We start from the raw sequence: 22,179 nt of genomic DNA, 5'->3' as shown, positions 1-22,179 counted from the left end.
GTTTTATTTTTTCCTTCTCAGATGGAGCTGTCTCACAGTGGACATTACCACTGGAGGAAAATTATGACATTTCTGAACTCAGTATCAAGAATAAGAAATGTTAGAGTTCTCAATCTGCTACTTATTCCTCAGATACTCTTCCACCTTCTTATTAGTGTTTGCAAACAGCCAGAACCTATTCTTGAAAGCTGTAATTTTGCAGTGATTGAAATAGGCCAGCACAGTTTCAAATGCAGACCAAAAATAAAAAAAGTTGCATATGTAGACTATAAATAAAACAATAGTAGATTCATAGTAGCAACAGATAATTGGAAATGGGAAAAACTGTTACAATACTTTCCTGGGGTTATTAGGAATGAACTTCAGAGGAAGGAAAGAAATATCATTTTTGGAAAAAAAGAAAAAAAAGTTATGTGCAGATCCTGTCTTTTCTTTTCTATGAAAATATTTTCATGACTAATTTAAAGTCCTTGTGAAAGATCATGACATAGTGCTAGTGTCAATCTTTTACGTTTTTGACCATTTCTTTGAGTTACTGGAAAGCAACTGAAATGCATAAGCTCTTGTTAGCAGAAGAAACCTACAGGTGCTTTTTACTTGGGTTATTGTTACATATACATTATAGGGGAATCAAAGCAGAATAAATGCGTACAGCTTATTAGTTGCAAATTCTCCTTCTGTTTTGGAGAAAACACCTAAATTCAGAAGAATTCAGCTGCTGCTTAAATGCAGAGGAAGGTCAGAATGACAGAACGCGATTTGAAACTATAGCATGTGAATACACTTGCTGTAATCTCTCTTCTTAAAAACATACCTGAAAGCTCTAACATAGATGTGACCTCCATTTGAAAGAGACCCCATTCACAATAAAGCAGCTCTGTGCGTGATCTCTAAACTATGTATATAAACCCAGGCAATTCTTTTTAGATTTTTATGTCAAAGACTTCCTAATTTGAAGTTACAGATTTAGTGACTTTCATAAATAATGCTGTGTGATAAAGTATTGGCTGTATCATTCACACCTCCTTCCCAAACCCAGCCCGGATGCAGGCCAGCTGTTGGTAACTGGATCTTGCATGTTATTACGCTTGTATCTTTGGTATCACTCAGTCGTCTTTTTGCATTCCGTTGCTGAATTTCCTTTGTGCTGCGGCTTTTTTCTCTCCATGTTATTTGTGTATTTAAAATGAACCATGCAAAGAAATATTTCCATAACCATGGTGACACTCTAATATTATGCACACTTACAAAGTACAAAGGTAACTCTACCAGACTGGTATTTTCTGTGATCAATTGCTGGAAATTTAATATCTTCTTTTTTTTTTTTTTTTTTTTTTTTTTTTAATAAGAGAGAGAATGGAACGTGCTGAGTATTTCCAGATCTACTTATAGTGGAGTTACTACTATAAATTAATCCAATACTTCTTCAGCAGAAGGGATGATCTCTGCATTGCTGTGCCCATGCTGCCTAATATTACTAGTTTTTCATGAGTCTTGGGATGTGATGTAGGGTTCATGATTCTGGAGTCATCTGAATATGTAAGAAGCTCAGTCACTAAACCTTATCATCCCATAGCTCTGTTATCTTAGGCATTTATACATCTTTTTCTGATATAATATGAAGGCTTAATGCATTTACTATTTTTTGTCAAAATGCATTGCAATCTCCACCTTCTGCTGGGAAGCTGGGGTACATAGAAGGCAGACCCCAAATCAAAAAGACATTTACATACTCTACACCCACTATTATTGATGGCTCTTAATTGTTTGACCAAATAACATCTGTGCGACCGAAGGTTTAACAAGAAGCCTTTTGTATGCAAAAACATTTAATTTTACCTCCTACTGCTATACTACTGTCTTTACTGTTTATAAGAAAAAAAAAAAGTCCCTAAAAAATCCCAGAATAGAAACCAAAAGAAATCCAAAACATATTAGTCATCTGAAAACATCCAAACTAGTCTTATGATTTGGAGAATCTGAGGAGGTTTAGGTTGTGAAAAGGACAGTAGCTGTGGGCGATTTGCTGTGGGCATTGGTTTCTTTTTCTAATTGTCGGGCCAGTTATGCAAAGGCAGAAAGGTCCAGGCTCTAAGCCCCATGGCTTCAAGGCTGCTTGCTGCAGCACATTTGCTATAACACCTTGTGTGAACTCCCGCCATGATCTCTTCTGGTTCTCTGCATGACTTTTTGCAGAGAAAAACTGAGAACCGCTAAAAAGTAGTCGTAATATGCAGAATGCTTACCTGTGATAGATGCAGCATAGTTACCACACTAGACCAGATGTGACTAAAAATTCAACTGTTCTATTAACCCCCCTTTTGAACACCTGCTTCTATGTACTTGCCAAAAATCCACTGCTATGAGACTATGCTAGATAATTATTTAAAGTCTCATGGCTTATTTTACTCTCTACCTTTACTAAACAGACACTTACAACTGAATCCCTAGAGCACAGAGTTCTTGTCCTATCTTTTAAGCTCACCAGAAACTCTCTATACAGCCAAAAATATTTTAGTGCTTCAGTATGCTGAATATTACCATTAAACCTCAGTAATTTCCTGAGGTGGCATACCTTTTTTTTTTTTTGGGGGGGGGGGGGGTAAACAAAGTACTCTACTATTCTTCTGTTCCCCCCCATGGCTTCAAGGAACACATCATATACATAATTTTTAAAGATCCTTGAAGATCTTTATAGTTGGTCTTGTGATACAGACAGCTTGTGCAACAGAACAGTCTTAGCTGGTACATAGTTTTGATAATAATAATGCAGCTTAATTAAGTAATGAAACTTTGCCAGACTAGAAACCACAGCTCTAATTCTAGCTCATTTTGAATAGCGTTGTTTTTAGAGTAGAAAAATAAAATTCTCTGTATTTTGAAAGGGGTAATGATGATTGTCTGACTACCCCCACCCCCTTCCAACTCAAAAAGAAAACTTATCAACAACAGATCTCTGGGAAAGGATTTATGAATCTGAATAAATTGTTAGAAGACAGTAAACCCACTCTACAATCAAGAGAACAATAGTGTTTTCAGGAAATGTGTAACAGCGGGAACTGAGGTTATGTTTCATCCAAATCAAAGTGGACAATCACTGATTAAACACTGCATAAAAATAGACTCCTTCTGTCTCTCAGAGCACTTGACTATTACCTCAATTTAAAGGTTATGTAACTTAAAGGCAAGGGGAGGGAGGGATGACTGAAACCAGCTTTTCTAATATGTTGAATTAGTAATCTGTAACAGATCTCATCAGTGTTAGACTTCTGTTTATGTGAAACCAGAGGGAATGCTCACTAAGAGAAAGGCTGCCCTGTGAATGATATAAAAACTATTCAGTGACTTCCTCATTAAAAAATGTATCTTTAAAATGTTTTGATTTACTGTTCTCTTAAAATGTTCCTGTTACTACAAGAAACATATTCAATGGTAACATTGACAAGAACTGCATCACTATAGTAACAAGTACCTCAGTCAGAGGTGTCCTTCTTTGGTAACACTAACTAGAAATATTTAATTATTCATCTCCACACATGAATATTTTTCATAAATCAGGTTTTGAAAAATAAAAGATTTACCACTTTCAAATTAATTAATCTCTTCAAATTATCTTTAAAAAAATATTTTATTTTCTCTCACACACAATATATATCTCTCCTTGTGCTCTGGTGCTCAGCAGTGTTAGATATTGAATCAAATTCACGCAACTGTAAATAGGGTTTGGATTGTTTTAGCTATTTCTAAGTATATTCAATTAAGGTATTTTTCAGAGTTACAGATCAGGTGGCTATTTAACTCACATGTTTTCTACTAGGGCATGAATAAATAAATATCAGTGTTTAAGCCTGTTAAGAATTTTACAAGACTTCTGAATTAGATCAGTAGCCCTATTTTATATCTGGAAAGCTGTGGTAAACAAAAGTTGGACTGGTTTAGATCTAGATTTCAAGGCTGGAATACTTTCAATCCCTGCTTACCAGAGGCGTTATTCAAATTTGGAGTAGAGTATGTCCAAGAGGATCCATGTTTATGGATGTTATAGTATTTTGTCTGCCACTTAGACAGACAGATTGACTGTCAGTCATGCACAGAACTACAGTTTACTTCTTCCCTATGTTGGCTTTCTGTCGTTGAGGTGTCATGCCTCTTACCTACTACCACAATCATTAGTGCACTGAAAATCAAACTGAATTAAGGAAGTCATGAAGGCTACTTTTTGTTTCTTTGATCCAGACATCTACTGCCCATGAGAGTAAATATTTGTCTAGATCCGAGCTGTATGAATACATAGATGTCTCAGATCTCTTGTTTCGCCTTCTTCCATCTCCCTATTTCATATCCACAGCTTTTGAGCTATTGCTACCACCTGGTCGGCTTCTCTAAAACTTCCACTTCAATTTTAAAATGTTAGCAGATGCTCAAAGGAAGTGTACAAAGTCTATATTAAGGACACAGAATAACTTTCACACCCACCATAATCATGTCTACTGCTCATGTGGTGAACATATGTAGTTTGTTGCCTCGGGATTTAAACTAGGCTTGCCTTGTTTTTTTCTTCTCAGAAGCATTCCGAGTCTGTCCTTCATTCTCACTCCATTTTTTTCCCCATGCTGTTTATATGAGTAGCATTAAAAAAAAAAAACAACAAAGAAACCTTATATTAGGAACTTCTTAACAGTGTTAAATATCTTGAAAAATGTAGCAGTGGAGAGACACCTCTATATAATCACAGATTGGCTGTCTGAAAAAGTTTTGAAAGTAGTTCATAGTTTGATATAATTTCTTTAATATATGAATGTCTCATCATGTAAAAAGCAACAAAATCAACAATCAACTACTTAAGGAATTTAAGTTCATAAAAAAGAATTAAATTCAAAGGCCAAGAAGACAACAAAAGTTTCTGCATCTTGCATGTTTTTTTTTCTTTTATGGCTTCAGTAGCTTCTCTGACTCTAAGCTGAATAGTGTGCCATTTAATCAAAAGGGATAGCTTTAGCTGTATAATTAAAGGAAGGTGATCAGCAGTGAAATGGTGAGCTGATTTAGCTAATTAGGCCTCACATTTAACACTCCATGGAGATGAATGGGATCATTTCACAGATATCTTCAACCTAGTGCTTGTGTATACTTGCAAAAAAGTACATCATTCTACAATGTCAGGGTTATCTATCTACACAGAAAAACTTTATTTCAGAAGAAGAAAGACTTTATGGTGGAGTGCTCTTTAGAAACACACAGAGGAAGAAACTAATTCCTTGGAATTCTTGAATTTTTCACACGAATGAATTTCTATTGTTCTTGCACATGGGTATTTCAGTTTTTGCCCGTGTCTAATTAACAGCTGTTGTGAGTTGCTTTCTCTTTTTTTTAATATTGTATGAATGTTATTATTTTAACTTTCCATTCCTGCATATTAATAGTTGTCAATGTCTTGGCAGGCACCACAGAATTTAGGCAACAGTTAACAATGTCATATTCTTACTGCATTTGATGTGTTATTAACATATGTGAATAGTTGTGATTAACAATTTTAAATGTTATTACTGTTTATAGGAAAAGTAAGAAAGAAAGGAAATACTTCAGTGAGAGAGACAGCAAACAACTGATTATATCATCATTAAATTGTGTGCTATAATAATGAATACTTATGCAGATAACAGGGAATCGACTGGTTATTTCAAGATAGTAGAGCTCAGTCTTGTTTCTAATTATCTCTTCCATAGTTTTAGATCCAGGCCAAGAATATGTGACTAAGCATGGAAAAACTGTAGCTTGCTTAACCGAGCTGTCTACAGGCTAAGTACCTATATTTAAGATTTGCTCGTACTTCTGGGGGCTGATTTGTCTCACTTATTTGGCTTAAAATAGATCCTATGCATCTAACTATACAGAAATTGTTTCTATTTATTTACTAAATTGCTAGGCAGGATTCAGATCTCTGCATGTCTGAGATGGGTAAGAAGTGTTGTGCATATGTGGCAGCAATACACTATCAGTAATTTATATAAGTCCAAGGTAGTTTTGAAATAAAAATGAAAAAGTATCTATACAAAATGAGTTCTAAAGCGTGCAAGCTTAAAAGACAAATCTGTTTGCTGAAATGCATACTTATTGAAGCAAATAGATGCATATACTTGCTCATAAGGTGAACTGGAACTCCATGTAACATTGTTTCAGGATGTAAAAAGTAAATGTAAAAACAAAAGTAAATGAGGCTACTATTGCACAGATCTCAAGGACACATGGCACATAAGCATTTTTCTCAACTGAGACATTAAAGTCTAAAATTTCACAAATCTAAAATTTCTCCAACTCCATTCAACTTTTATTTCAAAGCTTATGAAGCTATTTGCTTTAATGATAGCAGTATATTAGCAGCTGATTCTGCTTTCATGAGTGACAGCAGACAGTATCATCAGATGAATTTTCCAAAGATGTAAGCAAAACCAAGCTTTTATTATGTCCACTTTTCTTTCTCTATGAGGAATGGATTATTTAGCTAATCCCTGGTATGTTTCTTTTCATTCATCTTCTAGGCAGTGAATCTGCAAAGCCATATGCAATGCTTAAATTCATATATTGAGTACTTCCAGTGTTGTTGATTGGGTTTTTTTTTTTTAAATTTATTTCTTCTTTCCTGTTTTAATTAAGTATTTGGATTCTTCCTGTTAACTGTGCAGTGTCTATTTCCAACAAAATGTAATTTCTCTATGTCTCTGAAATTTCAAAACATTCTATGGTGGGTATACATTTACATTTTTGTTATTCACCATTAGATCTCAGTATCAATTGGGTAATGAGACTCTTGAGACCGATCTTATCTTAATCGATCTGTTCTTATAGAACAGCTATATAGGTGGGATGAGACAAATGATGAGGCAGCCAAAAGAAGAGTATTGAAGCTACTGTACTTTTCTGAGAAAATGTCCTTTCTGGAGCTGTGTACCCTGACTGTGAAACTCAACAGTCTCCATTTGTAACCTATTGAGTTAATACACAGGAAAGCATTGAGCTGCAAGTAAGTTGTTTATGAAAAAAAAAACAAACAAACCAACAAAAAACCCACAACCCAACAAACAAATCCAAACCCACCTTGCTCTTACAGATTTAAATTAATTTGTCAGATATAAAGTAGTGTGATTGACAAAATTCAATCCTTTGTACATCTGTGCCAATTCAAGACATTCCTTCTAGTTTAAATGCAGTAATCCACTGTACAAATTCTTTTCACTATTCTTTCTTGTATCATCTCCTAAAATGTCTAATTATATTTTTTAAAATATAGCATTACTGTCATAGCTTTGTCTGAAATACCAATGAACTGTTAAGTACCCGAAAACATTGAATGGTGGTGTAGAGACTAGTGTCACAGAATTGCAGACTGGTTTGCTTTGGAAACGACCTTAGAGGTAATTTACTTACAACCCCCCTGCCATGGGCAGGGGCACCATCTATACCAACGTTTTGTAAGAGGCTGGGTCAGGCACGTGAATGAGACAGGTCTGGGCAGCATCTTCTTACTGCTCAAGGTCTTGCTACTCAAGCCAGGAGGTGGGGGGGATGACCTTAGTGGCCACCAGAGACAGGAACCCCCTGCTTTGGGGCAGGCTTTCAGCAGTGCTCACCTGCCCTGGACCTGTTTGGGACTTCTGCCCTGCGGGTGCACCTCCTTTATCTTCCCAGCTGGTTGCACAGGGCTGGAAAAATGCCTTTGGTGTGAAACAGCTCCAAGTCCCAGCAAAACCCAAGCAAGGAAGTTAAAGAACAACTGTGCAAGAGTGATGGATCTTTGTTTCAAAGAAAAGAACAAGGATTAACCACATGGACAGAAGGTTGCATGTAGAAGGGAAACACAGGTCCTGTTCAAGGCAAGGCAGCAAAGTTTTGGGGCACCTTTTCTATCTATGCCATGACTCCTTGGAAGCCTGCTTCAGCATGCCACATTGCAAAGATAATTTGAGACTGTAGCTCTAGTAAGTGACACCAAAACTATATAATTAAATTTCATTTAAGTAGCTAGGCAGATATGGTAGAAGTGCAGTATTTTTGTTCTCATAAAATGGTATGCTTAGTTTGCTATGAGGTTCTTCTTTCTTTTAGAAGGGAAATAGGAATAAAGACATTTTATGAATTTCACTGTACCTAATCATACTTGGCTTATGCACCTCTTCAGTTAGTGTGATAGTAAAAGAAGATGAATTTTGATATGTTCACAGGTGTGGTGGGTTGACTCTGGCTGGAAGCCAGGTGCCCATCAAAGCCTGTTTATCAGTCCCTTCCTCAGTTAGACAGGGGAAAAATACATAATGAGAGATAAGGACAGGGAGGCATCATTCAGGAATTAATGTCCTGGGCAAAAAAAGACTCAACACTGATTAAAATACAGCTAATTTATTATCCAATCAAGACAAAGTAGAATAATGAGATATAAAATGAAATCCTAAAACACTTCCCTCCACCCCTCCCTTCTTTCCACACTTAACGTTACTCCCAAATTCTCTACCTCCTCCTATCGAATGGCACAGTGGGACAGGCAATGGGAGTTTCAGTCAGTTCATAATGAGTTGTCTCTGCTGCTCCTTCTTCTTCAGGGGGAGGACTCCTCTCCTTTTCTCCTGCTCTAGCACGGGATCCCTCTTATGGGAAACAGTCCTCCATGAACTTCTCCAATGTGAGTCCTTCCCATGGGTGATTCAGTTCTTCACAAACTTCCTCAGCATGGCTTCCACACAGTGCAGACCTTCAGGACTGCTCTAGCATGGTCCCCCATGCAGTCACAAGTCCCCCCAGCAAACCTGCTCTGGTGTGGGCTCCTGCTCTGGTGTGGACTCCTCTCTCCATGGGCTGCAGGTCCTGCCAGAATTTGATCCAGCATGGGCTTCTCACCAGGTCTTATGGCCCTTCATGTGTCTCCACCTGACTGACTGTAGGGTCCTTCAATTGCTGCAGGTAGAATCTCTGCTCTCTAACATCTTCCATGGGCTACAAGGGAACAACCCACTCCACCATGGTTCTTTCCACAAGCTGCAGGGAATCTCTTATCTGGCATCTGGAGTACCTCCCCCTGCTTCTTCACTGACCTTGGCATCTGCAGAGTTTCTTACATCTTCTTACTCCTTTGGCAGAAGAAACCTGCCACTTGTGGGTTTTTTTCCTCCTTAAACATGTTATCACAGAGGCTCTATAACCTGTGCTGATTGGCTCAGCCTTGGTCAACAGCAGGTCCATCTTCAAGCCAGCTGCTTTTGGTTATGGCAGACCTAGGGGAAGCTTCTAGTGGTTGTTGCAGAAGCCACACCTGCAGCCCCCCCAGTGCAACCAAAACCTTGTCACACAAACCCAAAAAAACAGGTTAACAAATAATTTTAAACCACAATTAAGTGGGTGGGTAAGCCAAACTTTCTGAATGTAAAACTTAAATTTGTTCAGAAAGTTATTCTTAGTATCTTAGCTAATTGTTTTTCAATATTGCGTACATATACATGCACATAATAAAGAAGCATGTTTGGGCTGGAATACAGTGTCCATAATTTGAGCAGCAGCACTGTCCTGGGACTGTTCTACCAACTTCAGTGTAATTTCACAGAGAAGAAAACACCCTTATGCTCATAAATTGATGTCTTAGATTTCCACTTAAAGGCAACATATGGCAAGTATCAAAAAGTTATTTCCTTCTAATTATCAGCTTGAACATAGGAGATGTTAAATGATATAATGCAGAAATCTGCAATATTAATATATTGGCTTGCATTACTGTGAAGCCATCAGGTCAATGAATGTTGAAACACATATTTACAGAATAATTTTATTTCTAAAAATAATTTTTTGAGACAAGAATTAAAAAATAATGTATGTAGACTTTCTAAGAAACTAAAATTTACTAATTTAAAAAGATGCTACACTGAAATTCTGGTACATCTGAAATCTACCAAAGCTGCGGATGATTTGTAAATTATTTCCCCAGTGGAGAGATCATATTTTAAAATAGAAAATTTCCGTCCTAGGGTAAAACCATAATTTTATTGAAATTAATGACATTATTATCCCAGCCAAACAGTTATTCAATTGATATACTACTAGACCATAGTCCTTGCAGTGTCTATAGCTAATAACTGAATTGCAGCTTTGTATGAATACTGTGCCAACAGCATTACAGAAAAAGCAAACAGCATAGGATTTTTTTTGCAGTGCCCCAGACACAGATTGCAACTCAGCCACAATCTACCTTCTGCCATCACCTCCGGGTTGAATAGACCGCAATACAACAGCTTTATACTTTATGCAATTATATGGCCAGGTGCCACTGTGTTAGTGCGGTTACATTCTTGGATAAGAAATAATATCAAGGCTCAGCCTACTCTCTTCACACCATTATGGAAAGGGGAAGTAATGGCTCTGCAGAGGTTGCTTTCCCACCTCATAAATGAAGGATGCTTTCCCACTGGTAATGCAGACAAACCTGTGTAACAGGCCAAAAGGAAGGTTGCTGAGGTAACATTAAGTAGAGCTGAGCAAAAACTGAAATTACTGTTCCACGGGGAAATTCAGCTATTTCAACGCTTGGTTTTTGTACCTAATTGAGTTGAAAAATTGGAACTTGTCAAAGGACAGTAAAAAGCTGCTTTGGTTGTGTGGTGACGACATTTCATTTTGACTTAATAAAGCATTAAACTACAGTTGTCTATTGTTCTATATTGCTGCATACATCTCTCACAATGTATCTGCAGCTATATGCTCCCCATGATGCACTGTACACCTCCATCCCATGTAAGATTGCAGTCGATCATAGATTTCAAAGAGTGTTTGACCAGTAGGCAAATGATTGAATTTTGATGTTAATAGATGTCTGCTACTATCAATAATAAGCACTATTAATGAATAAAGGCAGTACATACAAACCATTTGCAAAAAGATATTACCAGTATCATATAATCATAGAATCATAGAATCACAGAATCATAGGGGTTGGAAGGAACCTCGAGAGATCATCGGGTCCAACCCCCCTGTCAAAGCAGCTCCCTAGGACATATTGCACATATAGGCATCCAGGCAGGTCTTGAATATCTCCAGAGAAGGAGACTCCACCACCTCCCTGGGCAGCCTGTCCCAGGGCTCTGTCACCCTCACTGTGAAAAAGGTTCTTCCACATGTTGGTGCGGAACTTCCTGTGCTCCAACTTGTAGATATTGTCCCTTGTCCTGTCCCCACAGACCACTGAAAAGGGGCTGGGCAATTCCCCCTGCATCCCATACTTAGGATATTTATAAAGATTAATAAGGTCCCCCCCTTAGTCTTCTTTTCTCTAGGCTGAACAGTCCCAGCCCACTCAGCCTTTCCCTGCATTTGAACAAAACTTAATTAAACTCTAAGGTAGCAAATCTTCATATATGAACTCTTAAAATACTCGATACATGATCCAACAAAAATCCTTATCTACTTCTACCACTTCCTTCCTTTATTTGGACTTAATAACTGCGATTAAACATGCTAATACATCTATCTGGACTGTGCTATAAGTCTCAGTTTTTTTCCAAGGAAGTGGAAAGAAACCACAATCTAGTTCCACAGAAAATGGTACAATAAGTAGTGCTCCCATCAAAAAATATCAGAATGCTTACAACCACTGTAGTTGTGCTGTACAGAACTCTGAAAAGTTGTGTAGTAATAGGATAGCTTAGCTGCCCATGAGTAAAAGACATCCAGCCTATTTTTTTGCCTGCTTAATATATTCCTAGAAAAATCCATATGGTGCAGGAAAACCACAAGGGAAATTATATATTTTTTTAAGTTATTCCTGCTAGAAAAATAGCAAGACCTTCTGTTTATCATTATATTTATGAAGTAACTTCAATGAAATAATAAAAGTATTGTCTTATGAACTGTAGAAGCTTTCATTTATCTTTCTGCCAAATCACTAAATGGCCCACTCTTTAAGGTGTATTGCAAAATGGAGTTGATTTCCTATAATGAAATTGGGTCAAAAGGAATGGCATGGTTGAATGACATAGACATTGCTTTGTAGTGAGGGAAAAAAGATTGTTAGATTGGGTTTTTTATATATATAATTGCCAGCATTTTCTTTGAAAATTTTATGTGGGACATGTCATGCATTTAATGTACTCGATTCAAATTTCCCTTGTTATATGGTACATAGTAATAAAGCATATGGACAGATTTCGAATTTACTTTAATGTCCCTATGTATATGAAAATAGCAGCTAGATATTGCAGATGACATAGTTCATATGAATATCAGTAGCAATTTTACTGCCTTCCTTTCCTGTCTCTTTCTTCCGCCAAAACAAGCACCTAATTTCAGAATGCCTTCCTGGGAAGAATTTCTTTATTAAAAATAAAATAAAATATAAAGGTGACACCCACAAATCAATATGGGGTTTTGAAAAGTTAAATGAAAACATTAGGCTGTCATTTTAACATCATTTGTATAATTTAGGAATATAAACCACCCTTACAGGCCTAGTTTTTATATTTATGGCTCATTTTTATTTAAAATAGTTGATAAGTTATTACATTTAGATGACTGTGTTTTCAGATGAGAGGTTCCTGCTCTGAATGTTGTCAATGAGGATTCCAGATGAATTAAGTGTCTGTTGGTAAAGTCTAATTTCCTACTCAGAATGGCTTTCCCACAGAGTCAGTCTTCTAACTACACTCACTGAGTAGAACTAAAGATATAGGTTATAATATCTTATCTGTAAGCGCAGAAAGCTGGCTAAGGAAAGTGATTTTTTTTACTTCCTGGACAAGTAAGCTTTCCTAAATTTTTTTTTGCTTAATGTTTTTTGCACTTATCATTGAACTCAATTTAAAAAAGGATAAAAGTTCCGTGGATTAGATGCAGACCACATTTTGTGGTGTTATGTCACTTTGCAGAGTCTGAAGACAACAAACTGAATGTAAAGGGAGAATTACAGTGGGAATAGAAATAGAATAAGTGGGAATAAATAGAAAAAATCTGAACATGGGAGCTAGGTTTAAGGTTGGACAATGAAGAATTGCAACATCTCTTTTATCAGAATGACTGAGCCCATTAAGGAAAGTAGAAATACTGGAAATTGTGAAATACATGATTCCTAAAGAGTGGATTAGATTTGGAAGAGCAGAATTCAGAATGTTTAAAGCAGACCTCATAAGATCAAAGTTACCTTGAAAATGCCTACCGCCTCTCACGAAAGGCTGTGCATTCAATGCAGTGTGAGCTACTCTGCTACATTACAATAGAGTAGTACTTTTGAAGAAACAGCTAAATGTTGAACCACGTATCAGTCCCTGAAATAGTCTAAAGAAAAATGAAACTGTAGGATAGAATTATTTCTTTCATATTCTTCCCTATCCCCTATGTAGATAGGGAGATAGGTATGTAGATATGCCACTCTACACAGATAGTAGGAGAAAAATCATTGCTAACCTTAATTTTCTGTTAAGTTTTGTATCGGCTGTAGGAGGTGTCCTGAATGCCTACCTCTTTAAACTTCTCTGCAGATATCTGCCCCTCAAACAAAAGAGTTTGAGAATTCAATTATACCTGTGTCTTCATATGTTATTTTGGTAGCAACCAACCAACAACTGACAAAAAAAAGTTGAGACGATATCGTCACATTTCACAAGCCAGACTACATGGATCTGAAATGGAATTAATTCAGCATTAATTGCAGTATTTATCTATATATTTTTGTGTATCAGCAAGGTTCAAAATACCCCCTCAGAAAGAGTCAGTTGTTATGGCTACGAAGCCATAAACAGAGAGCATTTTCATACTATATATGCATACAAAAAATAATGTACATTAATTACTGCACTGAATCTATAATAGTTTTACCTTTTTTAATTGCTATTTCATGGATAATTCTGTCAGTTTTTTCCATGCAGGAAAAATTGGATGCTATTAGTATTGAAAGAATTTATTTGTTAGCGCAAAGATAGTTTTTCCTAAGATAGATTCCTTGCTATTACTTCTCATTGTAGAAACTCTAAAGGCTTCTCTCTATATCCAAATACAAAACATATAATATATTTTATTTAAGACTTAAGGGTCTTATGACTCTTCATTGTGCTTTCTAAGTTCTCATTGTAAATGTATGTAATGTTTTACAGTTATGCAAGCAATAGTAGCAAAACCTTAATAAAAATTACAGCAGGAGTAATCCTTTATTATTCTCTTGCATTCAGAGCCAAATGTCAAAGTGTGGATATTTTTTATGTCATAAAACAGGAAAATAAAATATCTATTCAGTGACTCAAAATACCTTCTAAAACAATATCAAATTAAATTAATAATTAATAATGAAAAATTAAAATAGCTTTTTTATCTAGTGCTGAGAAAAATACAATGCAGCTCTGTGAGACAGGCTTCAAGATTAGGTGTCAAATGAATAGTACCAGATGCAAAAAACAGAGACCTGTTCTATAGTTATTCCTACATTTTTGAATACAAACATGGAAATAATCCCCATAGCTATTGAATTTTGGACAAAAGTCAAGAATATTAGAGTGATTTGAAAAGAGAAAATAAATGTAACAGACAGAGTATATTTGGAAAGCTTTCTATAAGCTGCCAAAGAACATCTCATTTGTCTTGTGATACAACACATAATAATAAGCAATTTTTTCTTGGTAAATTGCTCCATTACAAGTAAGAGCGAAATAATAGCGTCTCACTTTCTGTTAAGTTTCTCTGTGATGCTAGGTTAGCATGTGCATAAAAAAGACTCAGAAAACAATGGTTTAGAAAGCCTTGACTAGCATTTTACTCACCATCCAAAGACATGACAGTATTTGGAATACTTGGAGTTCACATATGCTATACACTCTTCTTTTAACAACCCCATCTGTTGTCTCCAAATAGGTAGTCGTTTATTGCTTTATTATACATTGAATAAATGAGTATCACTCCATCTCCTTCCTATTGGCTCTGCAGCAGTGAGTTGAATCCAAGATTCCTATTATCCATTTTTTCATGCCCAATTGCTTTTGAGAGTAAGTGAATGGGTGATTTCTTTCATTCCAATGAGTGTGAACTCAAAGTCTGCGTAGCAGGAACGTAACAAGAAAATCCTTTCTGTCTGGTACATTACTACTAGAAAGAAGCACTAAATTGTATTCAGGCAAGTTTTTTTGAAGCACCAGTCTTCAGTACTGGTATTGCTCACACATTCTGGAACAACAGACTTCAGGGTGGCCCAGACTCTGCAGAAGCACGATATGTTTACAGAAACTGTTTCCAGGTGTAGCACACTGCACATGTCTTTTCTTTGCTGCTTACAGAGTATAACAAACAGATGGTGCTTCATGTTTTTAATAATTAATAATTTGGATGTTCTGTGACCCACCTTCATTTTTAATACATATGAAAACCAAATCTCTCGGTCTTGCAATATTTTATCAAATAAATACTGCAGTCATCCTTCTGTCTTCAGATTTTTGTGGGGTGTTGTGGGTAAGCTTTTGTGGATTATTTTTTTTTTTGCCTTTTCTTTCTCTTTTTAACTTACTTAACACATAAAAAAATGTAACTTTCCCTATTTTCTGCTTCTGTAGCAAAACTCAACATGTCCGGTAGGCAGTACTATCTCTTCATTTTTGCTGATTATAACTATTGGCTGATAATATGTACGGTTTGAAACTTTTCATTCCATTGCAATTCATATATATATTTTTATCAAACACTATAACAAGGCTCTGTAAATAAATTTGAATACATTTCCAATAGCAACTCATATCAGCTCATGAGATGTGTGTAACATTGTTTTTGCTTATAAAAAGTTTTAAAAAATATGAATTATTTCAAATACTCTGGTTGCAAAGGCCGAGTGTTTAAGGGGAATCCTTATGGGATCACTTTTGCAGAGACTTTTAAAATTCACAGAAAGGTGAATCATAGAATCATAGAATGGTCTGGGTTGGAAGGGACCCCAAGGACCATAGAGTTCCAACCCCCCTGCCACAGGCAGGGTCACCAACCTCCAGACCGGATCTACAAAAGATCTAGTGAAACCAAGTCAAGTTCACTACGATGTTAAAGTGTGCAGATAATTAAATAAGAAAATAAAATGACTTTTTAAATAAAGAAAACATTTTCTTGTATAAGGAGACATCACATTTTATCTCTATACACTTGTATTTTTTGTTGAGGGAATGACTATAGGCCTTTATGCCTTTTCTGCAGCAATAGACCTAATTTTTTTTTATAATCATCTGGTTGCAAATATGTATTTGACTTTTTCCTCTCACTTTTTCTTTCAATATTTCTGCTTTTTCATTCTGAGGAATCCAAATGTTTGCATTTTCCTTGCTTGCTGAGTTTCAAAACACAGTCTTCTCCATTTTCATCAGAAATATCTTTTTTCTTTTTTTTTCTTTTTTTTTCATTCCTATTCTTTGTGTTTGGCGTGGTTGGTTTTTTCCCTTTTGATTTTTCAGGTTCATGTTGATGCTGTAATATACTAGAGATTACCCCAGATTCTGTTACCATCTACATAGCTTTTCACTACTGTAAGCTCATGTTTTATGTATCTACCAGTCACTATCTTGGGAGGGATCTTGAAGTATTGATTGACCCTTCCCTTTCTCTGAAGAAAAGCAACATTTTGGACAATTACCAGTTCTGAAGTATTTGAAAATTATTATGGAATTACATGCTATTTTACATTCTCACTAAAGCTACATGAGTTCACCATAATTGCTGCAAGTATATGGAATACCGAAGAATTTAATAACTGCAAAACTTTTGTTACCATTGGCAGCACTTTTTAAAAGTGCTAAAATAATACAAATTCCTTTATTACTCACTGAGAAGCATCATGTTGAATTTAAGTTATCATGAATGTAGATAGAATAAGTAATCCCATGTCAGTGTCTTTGTAAAATGATTAGACTTGTATAACTATTCATGTCAATTTCCTTTTCCTTTCTTTTTATTAAAAGACATTGAACTGATGGTAATTCTGGAGAAATTGTGTATATGTATGAAGGTATGTGTGGGTGTGGGAATATGCCAGAATTTGGAAAAGGAATGGGTTCAGGAAGGAATCTGCCTGTGCTTGTATATTTCTGTGTGTGGTCTGGAGAAATTGTGTATGCATGAGGACATGAAGCAAGGAAGAGAATGTAAGAAGAGTCAATGTGTGTACAGGGCATTAAAAAAAAGATAGAGTGTGATGTAAAATATCACGATTACAGGATCTGATTATACCAGTATGTTTTTATATCAATTCACAAGGACAATATCCTTGAGAGATTCTTTAATCTTCCTAATTGCTTCCTCAACAAAGGGTTATGCAGTAGCAGCAAAACACAAGGAAGTCCTGAGACTGTGCTAAAGCAGTCTAGATCAGAAATGGTTTAAATGAAGGCACCAGTATTCCTGTTCTGCTCCAGCTGCATCTTTGCCAGATATAGCAAGAATTCCATATATGTATGTGTGTATACGAAGAAAGCACGTTGATACCTGATGTAGTTTTCTAGAATGTTAATAGCATGATGATCAGAAATTAATAGCATCTTTTTAAAATTTATATATTTAGTACAAATTTTCTGAAATGGATACTTGTTTTAGTAAAAGTACCAGAGACAAGAAATTACTAGAGGCAAATTGTGGTCCTAAATGTGAAAGATTCGGGTTTTTTTAGCTTCAGAAAAATATATCTTCCTTGAGAAATTAATCTATTCTTTAGGTAGCAAATAGATTCTAAAAATTAAATGAGATGTTCTAAAAAAATTTTTACTTATCTGAATAATAATAAACATAAAAAGAATAATGACTTTTGGGTTATATCCACTTACTTAAAAGAAAATTCAGTGACATACATCATTGCTTTTTATTTCACCTACATGTTAAAAGTTCTCTTTTTTCAGCTAAAATAATTTATATGCATTGCTGCTTGTTTCTTTACAGGATAGGTGAATTTATACCTAATAGGCATAATAGGATCTCAAAGCAACAGATGAAGAGACTTAAGATAGTTTAAGAACATAAAGCAACTATGTTTAAAGTTCACATACGTGTTCAGTCTCACCATTTTCCTTATTTATGACTGTCTCTACAGAGCTTGTTAAGATAGTATGAGTAGCGAATGCATTACATTTTGCTTTCAGACATTCCTGTTGGAGACGATATAAGGATTCATTAGGCAAGTCTAGTAACTCCATGATATGCACCTGTTGGTTCATGAGTATTACAGAGGAGAGGAAGTTTTGATGCGCATGAAAAGGACATTGGAAAGGATCTAGGACTGCTGTTATGTTTATTACTTCTACTCTGCATTTACTGAAAAAACCCCTATCCAAAACACAATGAGAAAATGGTTGCTACTTCGTATTTCAGTCACTGCTTTCTCACAGCTTCTCCCTCTTCCCTTTAGACTTTGATTCACCAATGTGCTGTGCATTTCTTAGCTGCACTGACCACACAGTTTACTGAATAGAATATTAAAAGTGTTTCTAGTACCTATTTGACATTTTAATTGTGAACCAAGCAATGTGCTAAAGGCCAATGTTTTAAAATCACTTCAACTTCAGAAACTAATGAATCTTGAAAGATTTTCAATCAAAAATTTGCCTTCCTTAGGGTTTCAAAGATTTGTGGTAGCTTAACTTAAATAAATGTGTCATTCCAGTTCCATAGAATGGTTGAAAGACCTTCAAGTTCATTGAGTTCAACTGTTTGTCCAACTCTATTTTCTTTGAAAGTTTGCAGCATCAATATTGTCTACCCAAAAATGCATGCATCTGTAAAATGAGTAGTATCATGGAATCCCAGAACAGCTGAGGTTGGAAAGAATACCTGGATGTCATCTGGTCAAATGACCCTGTGTGAAGTAGGTACAGCTAAAATGAGTTCTTCAGAGATGTCTCTAGATAGGTTTTAAGTATCTCCAGTATGAAGACTCACAAACCTCTCTGGTCAAGACACTGGACTTGCAATTGGTATTCATATTACAGGATAGTTTTACCATACTGTAGTACCTCATAAATGATGAATCTACAAGCTGTGAGTTTGTTCTTGTGCTTCCACTTGTAGGAACTGTTAGTAGGTGAAGACAAAAGTGAAGTTATAGTGGTTCTAAAGTTCTTAATAGGGAGATGTGTATTGACTTAGAACATTCCAGAGATGGTGGAATCATCTCTGCCTCCAACTAGAGCTCACTGTCCACTTAGTTTGCACAGTCAAGGGAAGGAGAGCTTTCAGGAGAGGAAGAAACAGCAACGTGGCTGAAGAGTTCCTACGTTGGTGACAGTTAGGAAATCCCAAATTTCTTTCTAATCCAGTGTGAGGAAGTCAGATATGTAACTACTACAGTCATACAAAATGGAAAAAGAAAAAAGAGAAAAGTGGCAGTATTAGAAGAGAAAATGAAAATTTTTTTATACTTCATGTGGCACATTAGATTTTGCTACATGGCAACATTGAAATCCTGGACTGACATGGGACAAAATTTCCACCCTTCCGTAAATGAAATATTAGCCTTATATTTGATTTTATTTTAATCAATGTCAACTTTTTTTATAACATGCCTTTTTATGGCAAAGACAGTTAAACACACAAGAGAGAATTAAACAATTTTTATGAAAATACTGTTTTCCATTTCGCTTTCATCTTAGAAGTAAAAGGTTACCAAATTAGTTTTGGAATTAATAAACAGCTAACTTTTCTTTAATAGTTTACAGTAATATATTGCTGTCTGATCATTAGCTCAAGTATGAGACATGACTACATCTAACTGTTACTATAGTAGTTTAGTTTCAGATTTGTAATAAGGCTGTCAGGCCTGTAATTATCTTTTGGCCACATAAACTTATGTGCATTCAATTACAATAACAAGTCCTATACAGGTTCAAAGTCAGTTGGTAACTGATCACTCCACCAGCTGTGGTCCTCCAACTCAGGGCTCCAGGAATCCAAGGGCCCATCATCGGTATTAGACAGAAAAAGAAGGTATTAAATGTTTCTGCTTTATCTTCCTTCCTATTTGTGAGGTGACCAGCCTCACCAAGAAATGAATAAATGGAGAATTTTGGTTTGTTTTGGTTTTTGTTTTGCTTGGTTGGGGTTTTGTTTGTTTTGATTTGTTTTAGGGCTTTTTTTGTTATTCACCACAGTATTGACTAACTTCAATTTCAATTGAGCTATGGATCATTTCTATACATACAAAACATTAAAAATTATAAAAATACTTTTTAATCAAAAAAGAAGCTTATTAAAAACTAAAAATGAAGACAATTATTTTATCATTTGAAAGTGGAACTGCTGACTTTTCTACTATAAAAAATCTGACTTACTTCTTTGATATTGCAAATCTCTCTTTTACCTTCATATATTAAAATGAAGTCAAGAAATTAATGCATTTTTTTCTGGAAAAGAGCCAGTAAAAGAGTTTACAAAGCTAAAAGGTGAAGGGTCTCTGCGTAATGGGAAGGGATGATATTTCTGTCTCATGAATACAATGATTTAATTCTTTGACCTACTGTTGGCAAGAGCTAGTGTATGGTGAATACTTTCAGGTCTGACACATTCATTAAAATAAAACAACCCACAACCCCCTCTCTTGGAAAAAACCAAAGAGAAGTTGAATGTTTAACTTGCGTGAGATTCCTCTCCTTTCAGATGATCTATAATGTGACTTCGAAGGTTGACTTAACCAAATAAAAGGTAAGAAAAGGGAAATCTCTTTGCTTACCTTCCCTGTCTCATGGAGTCCATGCAAAATAAAAAGATAAGGAAAATATTTTGAAAGGGTTATAATGTAAACATGGGCAGCTGTTTTAGACATTTCCACATGTGCACAGTCAAACACACATCAGAAAATCCATGTTGAAATCCTTTTTTTGTAGCCCTGGAAGAAAGGTCAGAGGTTTAGATGTTAAAAGTAAGTTAACTCTTTGCTTATTTGACCATTAAACTGTCAGCATGAAGCTATGTTTTAAACTTATGATGGTCTGAAATCTTAGTGGTAAATGAAGTCTGAAGACCTATCAACCTGCCCAAGATGTGAACTAGAGCCTGGTTCAGCTTCATCAATAACTGTGCAAGTGCAAAGGAATGGATACTAAGAAGTGACAAAAAACCATCTGAATCTTATCTTCTCTGGGAAAAGTTATGTGGCATAAAAAATTGTCAGTGCTAAGCTTAATTTAATAATGTATCTTTACTGACATTACTCTAAGCTTAAGTTCTTTTCACATGTTTAAGTATCAAATGTTTACAATTTTCTTTCTCTGGGTTCATACTTAATGTAAGCTATGAAAGGGCATTTGTGTAATTAGCTCAGCTCAAACTATTTGCTTTTGAAAAGAATTTGTAGTTTTCACTGTCAGTTCATAAAAACAACTTTATTTTTAGATGAAATTACAAGTCTATTGATTAAAAATGCTACTGAAAAGTTTGTTTTGGTTTTTTTCTCAACTTTTCACCTAGCAATGAAATATATTATTTAGACATAGTGAAGGCCACAAAAAAATAAAGCAAAACACACTTATAATACAGTTATCATATAATATTGTATCTGGCTTTCTTAGTAGTTTATGTTAAGTTGTAATATATCATTTATTTGGTTTGTTATTTAAAAAGTAAATACACCATAGCTATTAGAAATAAAGCACAACAGCATGTGGTATTTTCTTGCGACTACTTGGGGTATAGACCTTAGCAAGATTATAAACACTAAAATATAATAAACATGAAAACAGTCAAAATAAGGCAAGTACAATTACCTATAATTAGTCTCTGTGAGTAAAAATATGGAAACGTCCTTTTAAAATACACAAAAATATTTCTAATAAATAAATCATAAAAAAAATATGCATCATCTTCTTCATGTACAGAAGCTTCTGAAATCCCTTTCTTAAAAGATACTTGCTCTGATTAGCTCCTTTTATACTTTTCCTTTGGTCACAGCATAGGTTGGTTGTCAGCGTGCCTTGAAGCATGGTGTATTCTTTGCCTTAAGCCTTTACTCTCATTGGCAGGACAAAGACTCAGATGTCCCAGCTGAGTCCCACATAATAGCGATTGCATGGTGTTGGACTACCAGCCAGATTGTACGTCTTGTTTAAACTATGCAATCTCAAGTGGCTTCATTACCTTCAAGAGCTCAGCATGGATATATATCAGGATGATGGAGAAAGGAATCATACCCCTCTTCATTATCCAAATCCTTCT

Source organism: Gallinula chloropus (assembly GCF_964237585.1).
Source record: "Gallinula chloropus genome assembly, chromosome: 1".
Classification (NCBI taxonomy): domain Eukaryota; kingdom Metazoa; phylum Chordata; class Aves; order Gruiformes; family Rallidae; genus Gallinula; species Gallinula chloropus.
This window is presented reverse-complemented; position numbering follows the sequence as displayed.